The sequence below is a fragment of the Geotrypetes seraphini genome, chromosome 2 (assembly GCF_902459505.1).
Source record: "Geotrypetes seraphini chromosome 2, aGeoSer1.1, whole genome shotgun sequence".
NCBI classification, from domain to species: domain Eukaryota; kingdom Metazoa; phylum Chordata; class Amphibia; order Gymnophiona; family Dermophiidae; genus Geotrypetes; species Geotrypetes seraphini.
The window spans coordinates 200,061,271-200,078,058 of NC_047085.1; the positions used below are offsets into that span (position 1 = coordinate 200,061,271).

The 16,788-nt window shown below is 45.4% G+C and overlaps 1 protein-coding gene across 8 annotated transcripts in view; it reads left to right on the forward strand.

The window, feature by feature from the left end:
* The first annotated feature begins 496 nt into the window (after positions 1-496).
* The window catches only part of MAK (male germ cell associated kinase), a 148,434-nt gene continuing 132,142 nt past the window's right edge, over positions 497-16,788 (forward strand). For 3 of the 8 annotated variants that reach the window (XM_033934679.1, XM_033934680.1, XM_033934682.1), the window contains exons 1-2: positions 497-909; positions 14,641-14,754. The gene's annotated coding sequence lies outside the window, so the exon portion shown is untranslated. The remainder of the gene's footprint in view (positions 910-14,640; positions 14,755-16,788) is intronic. The other 5 variants (XM_033934674.1, XM_033934678.1, XM_033934681.1 and 2 more) reach the window with 4 other exon arrangements.

The following is a 16,788-nucleotide window of genomic DNA, read 5'->3' on the forward strand; positions in this document are numbered from 1 at the left end:
GAGAGGGAGGGATATTAGCTGCAAGTCTTTTGCTGCACAGGGGAATGGGAGGGAGGGAGGGGGAGGGATAGATAGATAGATACTGCACAAGGGGATGTGTGGGAGAGAAAGGAAATAGGAAGAACTGGGGTGGAGGAGAGGAAGGGAGAGATAATCATTGTACATGAAAAAAATAAGACCTCCCCGAAAATAAGACCTAGTGCCTTTTTTGAGCCCCAAATTAATATTGTTTATTAGGATTTTATATACCCCTATCAAGGTTATCTAAGCGGTTTTACAATCAGGTACTCAAGCATTTTCCCTATCTGTCCCAGTGGGCTCACAATCTATCTAAGGTACCTGGGGCTATGGAGGATTAAGTGACTTGCAGCGCGGGGTTTAAACCCACAACCCCAGGGTGCAGAGGCTGTAGCTTCAACCACTGCGCCACACACTCCTTATTTTTCGGGGGAACACGGTACTTGTTCTTGTTGTAGCAGTAGTCCGCCGCATGGCGGCGCTGAACGGCTCTGCGCTCAAGCCGTTTCCAGGCAACCAGGACGCTGCCCTTCCTTTGGCACGCTCTCCTCCGGAGCCTTACACCATCGCGCATGCGTCCCGGAGGCTCTGACAGGACTGCAGACCGCATCCCCCGGGCAACCCTGACGCGCTGCTCTCCCGGCCGGCACCCGCTCGCCCAAGACGTGACCCGGTCCGCGGCTTTCAGTCTCCCGTAGGCGCCGGACTCCTCCCCCCTCCATTTGCCCATTGGGAACCCAGCCTCCCGCCCGTGCCGAACTCGCGCTCTCCCTTCTGCATGAAAGCTGAGGTCCCGGCCCGACTTGCCGCCGCCGAAGCCAAATTTACTCAACCTTGACAGCCCCTCCTCGCCTCTGAACCCGCGGAGTGTTTCCACCCCCGGCCCCCCAGGTATTTTATTTAAAAATTTTAACCCTTTAGGGGTTGCAGCAAAGAAATTATGTTTAGCTGGAATAGGCAGTTTGTAGCTGTTAGAAAATTATTTACAAAAGTTGAGAAATATCAGGTATTAGACAACGTTCCTCTTTCCTTAAAACACCTGTTTCTTATATGTCAAGTCAAAAGAACCCTCCCCCCCCCCTCCTTTGTGGTTTTGTTGATCTAGTGATATTCTTGAATAGAATTAATTACCCTGTCTTAGAGCAATAAATGCAACCATTTGTAATTTGGGGAGACTTGGGAGCAGACTCTCATCTGATTAACCAGATACCTTATGCCACTCTAAAGACTGACTTCACTGACCACTTGTAGACTGCATTTCGTATTTCAGAATCTCTCACAAATACGTGTTTTCCCTAGAGCCCAATACGACAGTACCATTCCCAATACCAGTGCTAGTAAGGGGAAGGGAGAGGGGGAGCGGCGGCACCTTTGGAATCCTCTCACTGCACACTCCTTGATCTTTATCACTCATTGTCAAAGATATTGAATCCATTAATAAGGGACACTAGAAACATAGTAGGCCATTGGGTAGCTGAATTGGTGCCTATAGGCTAAGGACTCCTTTTACTAAGCTGCGCTACTATGCCGCACGCGCTAGACGCTTATGCCTCCTTAGTGCTGGCGTTAATTTTTCCGCGTAGCACGGGGGTTGGCGCGCGCTAATCACAGCTTAGTAAAAGGAGCCCTAAGTCTTTGAGAGAAAAACAGGTCTACGCTTACAGTTTGATGGTAGTTTGATGTCATCCAGCAAGATGGCAGTCTAAGAGATTAGGTATGTGGTCAACAGCCTCACTAGTTTGAGACATTCTTGAGATTATTACAAAGTTTGGTAATAAGACATGTTTATGTTTATTAAGATTTGATATACTGCTCCTGCATATCACTGACCTAAGCAGTTTACAATGCAACAATTGATTAAAGGAACTCCATTGAAGATAGGAAAGATAGGGATAAGATACGTATGCTAACAAGCATTCAATGAGGATGAAAATAAAGATTACATTAAAAAAAATACTAGTTAATTATAAATTATAAGACATGGGTGGCAGGGAGGCTATGTGTTAAATAATGGGAACTGGTATAGGGAACTGAATAAAATGGCACAACTGAGTTGGATAAGGAGTGGTAACCTAAAAGCACATACCCTAAGCTTCTGCAGCTGAGATGCAGCCATAGCAATGTGAACAGGAACAACTATGTAGAAGGAAAGGGAGTTAAGAGTGTATTTAGTTGTGGTTCTTAAAAGTACAGTTTCAGCAGTGGACATCTGTACTGTAAGAGACCGATGATTAATTTACTACAGGCAGGAATGTTAGAGCAGTAGTTCTTCAACCTTTTTAGTGTTGTGACACACCGGTACTGAGTTCACTTTGTCATGGCACACCATCATCTTGTCTCTCCTCTCCCTGCCCTTGCACTTGACATCATTGTCTTCCCTTCCTCCAGCCCTCACTCCTGGGTATTGCCTTTCCTTCTACCTCCATGAATTGCTTCCAGCCATCAAAGAGTATCTGTCTGTTAAGCTACACAGTTCCAGCTTCAGAGAAAATTGGTAGAGGAGTAGGCAGTAGCAGCTAAGGAGCTCTATTTGCTAACTTTCTGTGTGGATGAGGTTATAGTGGACACCAAGTAGAAACCTCTGTGATAAGAGGACAAAAGAGAGGGGAAAAACTGAGGACAGTCTAAGAAATTAACTTTAAAAAATGGTCAAGATCTGGAACCAGGTGAAAGAGAAAAACATCAAGACTTGCCAGCTTTGAACTGAAGAGGACACCTGCTGATGTTGAGGAGGGTTTCTTTTAAAATTAATAGCAGGTTCTTTGTAAACATTTTGTGAGCAGAAGAAAATACTTGAAATTGTTGACTGAATTTTATGCCTTTAATAGTACTTATGTAATACAGGGAATGCCTTTTGTCCTCCAACTGTCCTTTCTTTAATCATTTCTTAATCCTATATGAAGCGATTATTAAGAACAAGGAACAATCTGATTACAATAGGATTTCTTTATGACCTACATGAATGCGTCTTAAAGTGATGTTGCACATTTCCCTACATAGGGACTTAATCTGTTAAATGTTATTCCATAGATATAGAATGTTGTGAAATCTTTAATACTAAAGGCCAACTAATATTTCAGGGCATTTTAGTTTTAAATGTGCCAAAAAAGAAATTGTCCTCACCTATGTAGTGTTTACATTTATTTGAAGTTGTCACATGTAGTTTGACTGTAAGGTACTTGAGATACCATATATATTATGGAGAGAAGTACAGTATAGGAGTGCAGTTTTCTGGGTCTTGCTGGATCTGGTCAAGAAGAACGGTGTCAGGTCAAAAGCGCGCCGGGACAAAGGCGCGCCCAGACAATTGAGCGCAGCGTGGAGGCGCGCGCCGCTCAAAATTAATGTTTTTAGGGCTCCGACGGGGGGTGTGTGGGGGGGGGAACCCCCCACTTTACTTAATAGACATCGTGCCGCGTTGTGGGGGGTGGGGGGGTTGTAACCCCCCACATTTTACTGAAAACTTCACTTTTTCCCTGTTTTTAGGGAAAAAGTTAAGTTTACAGTAAAATGTGGAGGGTTACAACCCCCCATAACGCCGGCGTGATGTCTATTAAGTAAAGTGGGGGGGTTCCCCAACAAAACCCCCCGTCGGAGCCCCTAAAAACAGTAATTTTGAGCGGCGCACACCTCCACGCTGCGCTCAATTGTCTTGGGCGCGTCTTTGTCTTTCGCGCCTTTGTCTATGAACCAAGAAGAACTGATGTTTCAGCCATTATACTGTGACTTTCTCCAGGGTATGCTGTGAGGTCTGCAGTTTGTCTTATGTACAGTATAGTGAGTCCTTGGACCCAGTTGGCAACAAGCATGATGCCAACTGTGGAAGCCCAAGAAAACATATAACCCAGCTTCATGGGGAGAGTATCTTTAAACTCACCAGATAATTTTTTCATTTTACGGGAGATACAGGGTCACAGATTGGAGAGAGTATGCAATAAATGGTTCTGGCCTCTGACCAAGGGGAAGACCCCACAGTATGCCGGATATTTAAGCCTACGGGACTATTAGAGCTCATTAATGACTCCCTGCAAGAGTTACAGTTAGACTCCCAGCAGGCCCTGTCTATCCTGAGTGGAGTAAGAGCGCAGCCCATGTCATTTCCCTGGTATCTTGATATGAGTTTTTTTTAGTCTTCGAGCACTGGAATGCTCCTGAGGGTTCATTAAAGGTAGCCAAAACAATGGCGAAGCTGTATCCTACGGCACAGGAGTGTCACCAGATGTTGGATTCCTTGGTGGCCTAGATGACCAAGTGTACATCCCTGACAATAATAATAATAACAGTTTATATACCGCAGGACCGTGAAGTTCTATGCGGTTTACAAATTGAGTGGAATTAACAAACTTAAAAGCTAGTGATTAACATCTCTAGGGATCAGTTATTGTGGAATAAGATTGTGCAGGTTAGTTGCCTAAATACTTCAGGAACAGATATGTTTTTGGGCGTTTCCTAAATTCCCCATAAGTAGTAAGCAATTGTTTCAGATCTTTACCCCCATAATGCTGCCTGATGTGAGAAAAGATGTTGATGATGTCTTTTAAATTTACATCCTCTAACCGGAGGGGAAACAAAATTCAAGTGTGAGCTTCTCTTATGTCTGTTGGCTGAGAAAGAGAAAAGGCCAGTTATATATTTAGGGGCTAAACCGAATAGTACCTTAAAGCAAAAACAATCAAACTTAAACTTCACATATGTCTCCATCAGCAGCCAATACAGAAGTCAGTAGGAAGGTGTTACATGATCGAACTTCTTGAACCCGAAAATTAGTTTGACCGCTGCATTTTGCACCAGTTGTAGTTGACACATATTCTTCTGGGAAATTGCCAAATAGGCGATATTACAGTAATCAAGTTGACTCAGTATGAGGGATTGTACCAGAATTCTGAATGATGACAAGTGAGGGAGGCATAGTATTGAAGGATATGCAAGATCGCAGAGCGGATGTGGTCCTGAAAAGGCAGTTCAAAGTGTTGACCTTAGAAATCAAAGCTGCTTTGGTGGCCTCCTCTATCATACACACTTGTCATATTAAGATGCATGGGTTTACTGTGGCTAGCAGGGGTGGATTATGTGACTGATGCTCTCTACGACATTATCAGAGTCTTGAATAAAGTCTCAGCTTATTTAATCTTGGCCCGTAGAATGGTCTGGATCATGTAGTGGGCAGGAGACTCCACCTCTAAGGCTAAGCTCAGCAGACTTCCTTTCAAAGGAGAAATGTTGTTCGGAAAAGGTCTGGATGATCTGATGACCAGCATAGCTGATTGTTGGTCAAAATTTCTACCTGACAGCAGACTGTGAACCTTTAGCAGTCCTGGGTGGTTTAATTTTTGTATTGCCAGGTGTTTTCATCAGTACTCAGGAGGAGCCTAATCTCAGAGATCCTATCAAAGATCAAGTCAGAGATTTGCAGGACATAGGCGAAACCAGGCCTTCAGTTCCTGTCCCGCATCAGCCTCCAAGAAAGCAAGATGATACTAGGACTACAGTCTTTCCCCTGAGAATAGAAGGAAGGCTCTCGGAGTATGCGGAGGCCTGGGCGCAGATCTCGTCAGACCATTGGGTGCTGGAGATCATTCGGGAAAGTTACAAGCTCAAGTTTGCCCATCTCTTAACAAACTGGTTTGTGGACTCCACAGTGGGGCGACTAGGGAAGCAAAATTTTAGCAACAGTGCAGAAACTGGTAGAACTTCGGGCCATAGAGCCTGAAGAATCGGGCTTGGGCAGATATTCCATATACTTTATAGTGTCTAAGAAAGGCTCAGAAGATTGGAAACTCATTCTGGATCTCCATGCTTTCGAATGGAAACAGTTCAGTTGGTCATTGCAAAGTAGTACTGGGGAAATTTCTGGCTTCCCTAAACTTGACGGAAGCTTGCCTGCATATTCCCATTTTTCAGAAGCACAGGAAGTTCCTGAGATTTCATGTCCTGGAGAAACATTACCAGTTCTCTAGGCTCCCCTTTGGTCTGGCAACGGCACCCTGCATTCTCACCAAGGTGATGATGGTGGTAGCAGTGCATTTCCACAGGGCAGAGTTCCAAATGCATCCATACCTGGATGACTGGCTGATCAGAGCTGGCTCCATCCCAATCCCGGAATATCTGGGTGTTCTATTCAGCACAGCAGAGGGCTGTGTTTATCTTCTAGAGGCCCCAGACAGATGACTAATGATCCCATGAGCTGATGTCAGGTAGGAAGGCACCACCACCTACCTCCCCTGGTTGGCTTCTCTGCTAGCTATTTGAACTGAGGAGATGTGCTGGGCGGGAAGGCACTCGTGCATGCACGGTGTGGCAGACTCGAAACTTCTAAGTTTTCTACAAGCAAGTCTGCTTGCGAGGCTGTCCATATCTGGGCTCCGTGGATGACGTCACCCACATGTGCGAATAGCTGCCTGCTGTCCCTGGATAACAACTGTTACGGTAAGTAACTGCTTTCTATCATATCATTCAGTCTCTCCAGGTTTGACAAATTGTAACTCAAAAATCTAATACTGTTCCCAAAGGGATAACGGCCTATCCTATCACATGCATAAGTAACAGGAATATGTTCCACAACCAACCAGTGCAGTTGTGCAAAGGAATGAGCCTTCTTCAAACAGTTATGAACCATGGGGGAAGGTTCTGATTGCGTGTTAATATGACTTTTTTACTGAGTGAGTTTTATTCCTCACATGTCGGATAGCCTGTCCCACATACATTGTTATATTTGTCATACTTTGTCCCTGTTATAAAAACATAGAATCACAAAAGGTGTGATCTAGTTATTTGTATGTCTTTTGAGTCTATTATTCAGTGCAAGTTAATAATGTAAAACATACACTGCATTGACCGCAGGACAAGCAGGTAGCATATTCTCCCATGTAGGTGAAATCATCCACGGAGCCCGGATGCGGACAGCCTTGCAAGCAGACTTGCTTGTAGAACTTTAGCAAGTTTGCTACAGCCACACTGCGCATGCACGAGTGCTTTCCCACCCAGCTGCGTGCATCTCTCCTCAGTTCTCAGTTTTCCACGGAGCCGAGAAGTTCTATTATGACGCTCTGTGCTAGACTTAGTTCTGCTTCGTGCCTTCTCTCACCGCGGTTCGTGTTTTATTTCTTTAATCAGGGTCGCTGTGTATTTCTTGCACGTTTCATCAAAAAAAAAAAACAGACTTTATTTTTTCTTTCAGTCACGGTGGGGCCTGCCTCGACTTAGCTGCGGCTATCTTCCCGTATATGTCCTGGCCAGTCACAGGCTTCAAAAAGTGTAGCTGTTGCCAGCGCACAATCTCCCTCACTGACCCACATCGGTGGTGTATTCAGTGTTTGGGACCTGACCATCGTCCGGAGTCGTGTGTTTGCTGCGCTACCCTTCAACCTCATGCCCACAAACATCGTCGAGTTCAGGTTGAAAAACTCTTCGGAGGTATGGATCCAATTGCCCCGGTCTCGATCTCCACCTCGAATCCGGTCAAGCTTACAGGAGTTCCACCTTCTGCCTCGACTTCGGCTTCAACTTTAATCAAGTTTAAGTTTCAAGTTTATTGACTTTTTAATATACCGACCATCAACAAGTATCTGGCCGGTTAACAGTAAAATTTTAAAAAGAGCCATCCTCGTTCAGTGGGTCCTCGAGTAAATTTGCTAAGTCTTCTCCTGACGAGATGCTTGCCTCGCTGCCTCCCTCAGGTCAGGTACCAGCAGTAGTTATCAAGATACCCAAGAAGCATGTCTCCAATTGAAGAGTCATTCTACCTCCTCTTCCCCGGAGACTATAGCCACACCAAATGTACCAGATCCTCAAGTCTCGGTGTCACATTTGGAGCTATGATCCAGACCATCTTGGATCGCCAGTTTAGTAATATGCTTGCCAAACATGCTCTGACCTTGACTCTCCAGCCTGAACACTTAGCAGTATTACAAGGAGTCGAGTCCATGGCTGTAGCTCGAGTTGATCCTCCTCACTCTATACAAGGAGTTGAGTCCTTGGGAGTGCCTCGAGAGGACTCGTCACACTCTATGCAAGGAGTCGAGTCTTTGTGAGTGTCTCGTCTGGAGCAAAAGCATGCTACTCAAGGGTCGAGTCCTTATCAGTGCCTCGAGATACCTCGACACCAGGTGTTAAATCTCTTTTGGTATCTCGATTGGTATCTCGATCTCCAGCCTCCAGCCCTTCCTCCTCATATAAGGCATCCCCCTTCCCAAGGCATAGGGCAAATACTCCTCGACTTTCTCGAGACCTGCCTAGTTTGAGGTACGGTTCTCCACATCAGTCGAGGCATTCATCGAGGCATAGATCCTCTTCTCGAGACAAGATTTGTATCTCCAGGCCTCGAGACTCTTTGAGGCCTCCAACTCTGAAGTCGAAGACACCACCTCCAGACACCGCTGCTTCTTCTCCTGTGAGGGATTCTATCCATTCTCTCAGTGAGTCATCTTTACCAGCATATTCAGGCCTCAGGTATCAGTACTCCAGAGAAGCTTCACCTTCGTTCTCTGTCTTGTGAGACACTTTGAGGTCACTTTCTTCTCCTCGAGGCCAACCTTCCTTGGAGCAGATATTTTTTTCTTCTTTCCTATGTCAAATGAATAAAGAACTCAATATTACTTTGGATTCTGATTCTAAATACTCTCAGGAGTATTTAGAAGAAATGGGTATGTCTCGTCCCCTTGCAGAGTCTCAAATTACCCATCAATAGACTTCTTTCTTAAATCTTCAAGAGAAACCTTGAGACACCTTATTCCATTCCTGCTGTCCCAGGAAAGATGGAGTCTTGCTACAGGATGGTCCATTGCAAGGGCATCGAGAAATCTCAGTTATCTCATCAGTCCCTTCTTGTCGAGTCTTCTCTGAAAAAGACCAATCCTGCCAAAGTTTTTGCCACTGTTCCTCCTGGAAGAGAGGGCAGGACCATGGACAAGTTTGGTCGACGATTGTATCAAAATTCTCTCATGGCAACTAGAGTTTTGGATTACAGTTTTGTTTTCATTTCTTATTTCAAGCATCTGGTTCACACATTGCCTGAATATTTCAAATATATTCCTCAACTCCGTCTTCCAGGTTTTCAGCAGACAATCACCACTCTGACTGCCGCATGCATCTCCTTCAGTCTTCCTATGATGCATTTGAGCTTTCCTCGAGGGTTGCTGCCTTTTCAGTAGTGATGCGCAGGCTTGCCTGGCTCCGTACTATAGACGTGGACCCTAATCTTCAAGATCGTCTGGCCAATATTCTTTGCCAAGGCAATGAATTGTTTGATGACTCCATCGAGGCAACTACTAAATGATTGTCTGAACATGAAGAATCGTTTACTTCCATCACTCGTTCTAAGCCTAAGCCTTCTACTTCTAAAGGCTTCAGACCTCTTCCATCTTACCAGAGGCGTTTTCCACTGAGAGCAGCTCCTTATACAAGAGCACCTCCTAAGAAACAACCACAACAGCAGCAGAAGCCTCAAACTCATGCTGCACCTAAGACCTCTCAGCCTTTTTGACCATCTAATACAGAGCATAACCTCCATCGTTCTGCCTCTGTCCTCTCCTCTTCCCATTGGAGGCCGTCTCCATCATTTTTACCACCGCTGGGAGATCATTACATCAGATCTCTGGGTGCTGTCCATCAGGGAAGGATACTCTCTTCATTTCATCCAAGTTCCTCCAGATCTGCCTCCAAAAGAGTATCCTTCCAATCTATCCCAGACCACCCTTTTTCAGGAAGCTCAAGCTCTGCTTCATCTCCGTGCCATCGAGGAGGTTCCGCTGGAACAGCAGAGCAGGGTTTTTTACTCCCGTTATTTCCTAGTTCCGAAGAAGACGGGCAATGTGCGACCAATTTTGGACCTCAGAGCCCTCAACAAATTTCTGGTCAGAGAGAAATTTCAGATGCTATCTCTGGCATCTCTATACCCCCTTCTAGATCTGAACGATTGGTTATGTTCTCTAGATCTCAAAGAGGCTTACACTCATATTCCCATTCATCCAGCCTCTCGACAATTCCTCAGATTTCGGGTGGGGAATCTGCATTTTCAGTACAGAGTACTACCTTTCAGCCTGGCTTCATCTCCAAGAGTGTTCACCAAGTGCCTAGTGGTAGTGGCAGCAGCTCTGCGGAACTATGGTCTTCAGGTGTTCCCGTACCTGGATGACTGGCGTATCAAGGATTCAGCATCTTAAGGGGTTATTGTAGCGACCCAATGAACTACGTGGTTCCTACAAAGCTTGGGACTCAAATTACACTTTCCCAAATCCCAGCTACAGCCCTCTCAGACTTTACAGTTAATCGGAGCTGTCCTGGACACTGTCCAACTCAGAACATTCCTTTCTCAACATAGTATATTCCTTGACTACAATTTCTGAGCACAGTTTCATTATAAGTTGATATTATCTTTATCAACTACTATTTATTATTTTGGAGTGATTCTGCATTTGATTTATCATAGTACCTTCAATCACTCATCACACAGTAATCATTGAATTTGGGTTCATAGACAACGGTGCGAAAGACAAAAGCGTGCGCCGCCGCACCGCTCTAAATTACAGTTTTTAGGTGCTCCGACGGGGGGTTTTGTTGGGGAACCCCCCCAGTTTACTTAATAGACACCACGCCGGCATTATAGGGATTTGGGGGGAAAAAGTGAAGTTTTCAGTAAAATGTGGGGGGTTACAACCCCCTACACCCCCCACAACGCCCCCACAACGCGGTGCGATGTCTATTAAGTGAAGTGGGGGGGTTTCCCCCCCACACCCCCCCCGTCGGAGCACTAAAAACAGTAATTTAGAGCGGTGCGGCAGCGCGCACTGCGCTCAATTGTCTGGGCGCACCTTTGTCCCGGCGCGCTTTTGACCTGACACCTTGAATTTGTGGTCCCCCTATTTATTGACTTCCTTGACTACAATTTCAGCAAGACACATGATGGTTCTCCTGGGTCACATGGCTTCTACCGTTCACGTGACTCCTTTTGCCAGACTTCACCTCAGAATTCCTCAGTGGTCCCTGGCATCTCACTCTCTCAACACATCAGAGTGACTCCTTCGTTGAGACAGTCTCTCCACTGGTGGATGCTCTCTTCCAGTCTCTCCCAGAGGTTTTCTGTTTCAAATACCTCCTCATCAGAAGGTCCTCACGACAGATTCTTTGACCTACGCTTGGGAGGCTCATCTCAATGGTCTCTGTATTCAAGGCCACTGGTCCAACATGGATCGTCAGTGTCGCATCAATCTGTTGGAACTCAGAGCAATTTTCAATGCTCTCAAAGCTTTTCAGCATCTTTTTCACGACCAGGTAGTCCTCATTCGGACGGACAGCCAAATCGCCATGTACTATGTCAACAATCAGTGAGGAACAGGATCTCTCCCTCTTTGCCAGGAAGCTCTACAGGTGTGGGATCGGGCAATCCTTCACAACACCTTCCTCAAAGCTGTCTACATTCAAGAAGAGAAAATCTGTCTGGCGGACAAATTGAGTTGCCTTCTACAACCTCACGAATGGACACTCAATTCCTCGCCTCTTCATCACATTTTTTCTCAGTGGGGGACTCCTCAGATAGATCTCTTTGGGTCTCCCCACAACAACAAGCTGCCTCAGTTCTGCTCCAGGATATACTCCTCATCGCCTTGAGGCAGATGTTTTTCTGGTGCAATCGACGAATCTCTTCCTGTATGCATTTCCTCCATTCCCTCTCATTCTCAAAATGCTTGTAATGCTCAAGAATGATCATGCCACCATGATTCTGATAGCTCCGTGGTGGCCCAGGCAACCTTGGTACTCCCTTCTACTTCAACTCAGCAGCAGGGAGCCACTGCTTCTACCAGTTTTTCCCTCTCTGATTACACAGAGTCAGGGGTCTCTACTTCATTCCAATCTGCAGTCTCTACACCTGACAGCTTGGTACCTCTCAACTTAACTACCACTTTACAGTTTTCTCTATCTGTAGAAGATGTTTTAGAGGCTTCTCGGAAGTCTAACACCAGACAATGCTACAATCAGAAATGGACTAGATTTTCTGCTTGGTGTACCACTCATCACAAGGAGCCTCAATCTACCTCCTTGTCTTCAGTATTGGATTACCTGTTCCATTTGTCTCAATCAGGCCTCAAATCCACATCCATTTGAGTCCATCTCAGTGCAATTGCTGCTTTCCATCAGCCTATCGAAGGGAAACCCCTTTCTGCTCATCCGGTGGTTTCCAAATTTATGAAAGGACTTTTTAATGTCAAACCTCCTCTCAAACCGCCTCCAGTGGTTTGGGGTCTCAATGTTGTTCTTGCTCAATTGATGAAACCTCCTTATGAACCAATGGATTAGGCTCATCTTAAATAACTCACTTGGAAAGTGGTTTTTCTCATTGCTCTCACGTCCGCTCGCAGGGTCAGTGAGCTGCAAGCTTTAGTTGCAGACCCACCTTTCACAGTATTCCAGCATGACAAGGTGGTCCTCCGTACTCATCCTAAATTCTTACCTAAAGTGGTTTCAGAATTTCATCTCAATCAAACCATTGTACTTCCAGTGTTTTTTCCAAAGCTTTATTCTCACCCTGGAGAAACAGCTCTTCATACTCTGAACTGTAAGCATGCTTTGGCTTTCTTCTTACAACACACTAAACCACATAGATCTGCACCTCAACTTTTTGTCTCTGTTGGGACATTCGATTTCCAAGCGCCTCATCTCCAACTGGTTAGTTGCTTGTATCTCTTTCTGCTATGCTCAGGCTGGACTGCATCTACAGAGTAGAGTCACAGCCCACAAAGTCAGAGCAATGGCAACATCAGTAGCTTTCCTCAGATCTACTCCTATTGAGGAAATCTGCAAAGCAGCCACTTGGTCCTCGGTTCATACATTCACTTCTCATTATTGTCTGGATACTTTTTCCAGACGGGATGGCCATGTCAGCCAGGCAGTTTTACAAAATTTATTCTCCTAAGTTGCCAACACTTTCACCATCCCATTTTGGTTAGCTTGGAGGTCACCTACATGTGAGAATATGCTGCCTGCTTGTCCTGGATAAAGCACAGTTACTTACCCTAACAGGTGTTATCCAGGGACAGCAGGCAGATATTCTCACAACCCAGCCACCTCCCCTGGTTGGCTTCTCTGCTAGCTATCTGAACTGAGAAGAGATGCGCCCTGCGCTGGGCAGGAAGGCACATGCGCACTGCGTCAGTCTTGAACTTTCTGAAGTTCTACAAGCAGGTCTGCTTGCGAAGCTGTCCGCATCCGGGCTCCGTGGATGATGTCACCCACATGTGAAAATATCTGCCTGCTGTCCCTGGATAACACCTGTTACGGTAAGTAACTGTGCTTTCCCCTCTATCCTTGGAATACTAGTCATAGAAGTAAAGGTAGATTGGGCAAGTCAGTCAGCTAAATTACATTTTATTTAGAAAGTAAATATGGTCCTTCTTGGAGAACAGAATGCAAACTTAATATACTGTATGCCTGTCTTTATAAGTGCTTTGCGCTATAGTTGGCACCAAAGGGGAATTTGTTCAAACACAAACTTGTTTGTTCAAGGGTTCCTTCTTTCGATCCTGCAAGAGTTATCTGGATTGGCATATAAAGCTCTCAAATATGCCTATGGACAACCTTATAAGGATACCCTCATTTAAGAAAGTGATAATTCAGAATTCTGGCTTGATGTTTGTATTCAGTCATAGAGAAGCAAATGTGATATATGTGCAAAAATTGCCCTACAAGGAGAGCTATTCATAATTGATGAGGATGGCAACTATCAGATCACAAATAGTTCAATATCCTTCCTGTACACTGTAGACTGAAGATTACCTTTCCCCCTTGTATGCCAATATATCCAAGAATGTGACCTATAGAAAGCTGTTAAATCTATAGAATTCCTGAGTTAGCTACAGTCCATTCTCATTTGTGGTAGTATGGTTCATGAAAATGTTCATGAACCACAAAATCGCGAATAACAAAACACTGACCCCCCCCCCCCCCTTCTACAAAGCTGCGCGGCAACAGCCCCGAAGCCCTTTAAATCTCTATGGGCTTTGGAGCTGTTACCGTGCAGCAGCCCCTAGCGCGGCTTTGTAGAAGAGGGGGAGAGTCTATGGGAAAATAGAATTTAGGTTCCAACAGTACACATTGCACCTCAAAACTGCAGAAAGTGAATAATTGATACTATTGAGAATTTAGGGTTAGGTTCCTGCATGGGACAGCGCTGTATAAATGCTTGTAATTCACTCTCTGGACACTTGGAGGCCATATCTGGAAGAGAATGGCATAGGCGAAGTGAAAATGAAAGGAAAGTTGCTTTTTGTTGGTTTTTTTAGGGGGGGTTAATTTAGAGCAGGTCTGCAAATATGTGAACACAGCCGCACAAATGGGGAAAATTGGTCGCAATGGATCAACCATGGATACATGAAATTTGCATTGGGAGTGCGCAAATAATGAGAACGGACTGTAAATGACTACAGATCTGAAGATTTTTTTATACAGACACAAATGGATACTCACACTGACTTGGAGGTATTTAATGTTTTGCTTGTCTCTAACTTTTCTTATAACAGAGTGCTGCAATGATAGAAATTTCAGTTAATGTGGTTTACTGTTTTTAATCAGTTAGGAAAATAGAAAACGGAAATGAAACTGTACTGACTGACTTTACTCCTTATTCCCTAGAGGTGCTAAGAAACAACATAATGACATAATGACGTCAAAGCAAACCCTGGAGAAAGCTTGTGTTAATTAGGAGCAATATGTTGTTACAAGGATTTAGAAAACCTCATGCAGTAGGTACTTTCTGCTTAAAAATTATGCACAAAAGAGGAATGGAATTCCAACTTTGTATTCTTTTTGTATGCATTGTGTATTTGTTGGTTGGTAGGCAGTTGCCTTTATTGAACTTGGAATCTGGGTAATAGAAACAGTGCTTATTTGGTTAGGATCAGTGCTCTGCTTTCTCTCCACATTTGCCACTCTCGATAAACCAGTCTGTTCCCAAGGTTGTTCTGAATCAACTTTTTACAGATGATCCAGTGTCCATATATCAAGATGACAATGTCAGCATTATTTGACTTAGAACTATCTAATTTTTGTAATCTAACAGGGGTTCAAAAACTTCTATGCAACAAAAAAAAACCCCTTGTTTGTCTCATAGATGCTGACGCTGTACATATCATCCTCTAAGTCCAAATTCGTGGCCATTGAGACGCAGAAATCTGCTGCTTAATCTCAATGCTCCAAATGTCTCGAAGACTAGTTTTTGTTTTTTTACTCAAGAATTCAGATATTAATTTATACCACTTGGCTGCCTGATGCCCCAGCAAATCTGTCTGGAAGCATAGGCCCGGCAAGCTATACTGAGTTTTCAAGTTTCACCAATCAGGGAATGGCGTGCTTCAACTGCAGCCACTTTTATACCTGAGATTTTGCAATACCAAATGTTTGTTGCAGTTGTGAAAAGTCAAGCAGTTTTCCATCTGATAACACATCTTCCAGTGTGCGTATACTTGCCTGGCACTACTGATAAAATTAAGAAAAATCTGAGTTAAAAAATGTTAGTCTGGAAGCAATCCTACAAACCTATGGTCTTTATGGTATTTATTCTGGGAGCAAAGTCTAGATTCATTTATTTGATTATGCTGCTTATCCCAGGACAAGCAGGCAGCATATTCTCAAAATGTGGGTGACATCACCGACGGAGCCCCCTAGCGGACATTTTCGCAAGCAGACTTGCTTGAAGACCTTCAAGCTTGTGATTGGCCCGCGCATGCACGCGAGCCCCTCCTGCCTGACCTAGGGTATGCGTCTCCTCGGCGTGGCCTCAGTTCTATGTTTTTCGCGGAGCCAGAAGCACTGCTCCCTTGCTTTGCGTGATCTCATTGTCCCTCTTGCACCGCGGCTTATTTGGTTACTTTTGGTTAAGTCGCTGTGCCCGCGTCTTTTTTTTTCTTTTTCTTCGTTCGTATATTTCACCGGGTTCATCGGTCTTGTTCTGACGGCCTGGCCTCGTGGGGCCGCGGCCTTTCCTTTTCTTATGTCCCGGCCTCATTCCGGGTTTAAAAACTGTACTAAGTGCAACCGGGTTATCTCCATCACCGACCCTCATCGCTGGTGTGTGGAGTGCCTGGGTGCAGAACACCGCGCTGAGTCGTGCCCACGTTGTGCGACTTTGCAACCGCGGCCTCTTTGTCGGAGGGTGGCCAAGATTCTCCAACTCTTTGGCCCCATGGATACTGCGGACAGGCCTCGAGCTCGGCCTCGACACCCTCGTTGGGTGCCTTGGCCTCGAAGTCCCCCTCGGCCTCGAAGGCTCCGGCCTTGGCTCCTCCTGCTACTCCAGTCTCGGGTAAGTCTCCTCTTGCCTCCTCAGGTGTGCCGGCAAAGAAGCCTGCCTCAGAGTCTCATGTCAGTGCCGCCTCATCAGCATCTTCGAGACATCATTCTAAGCGTGCATCCTCACATAGGGAATACTGTTCCTCGAGGTCGCCCCCGAAGGAGTGCACTGCTACACCTATGATACAACAGCCTTTGGTCTCGGTGCCTATGTTCGAGGACATGCTTGAGGCTATACTTACCATGCAGCTTTCCTCGGTGGTGAGCCAACTGGTCTGACCTCGGTCTGACCAGCCTGAGCGTCCTTCTCTCGTGTCTCGGGGCCGTGCCCGCAAGACTCGTTGGGTTTCCTCAAGCGATTCTTCATCCCCCGAATCCCCTGTGACTTTTCGAGGGTCCAGAACGGGGGCCCGCTTTTCGCCCCCTACTATGTCAAGGCTTGTCCCTTCTAAAAAGCTTCGGTCTTCTCCGCCCCTTCGGGGCAGGTCCCCA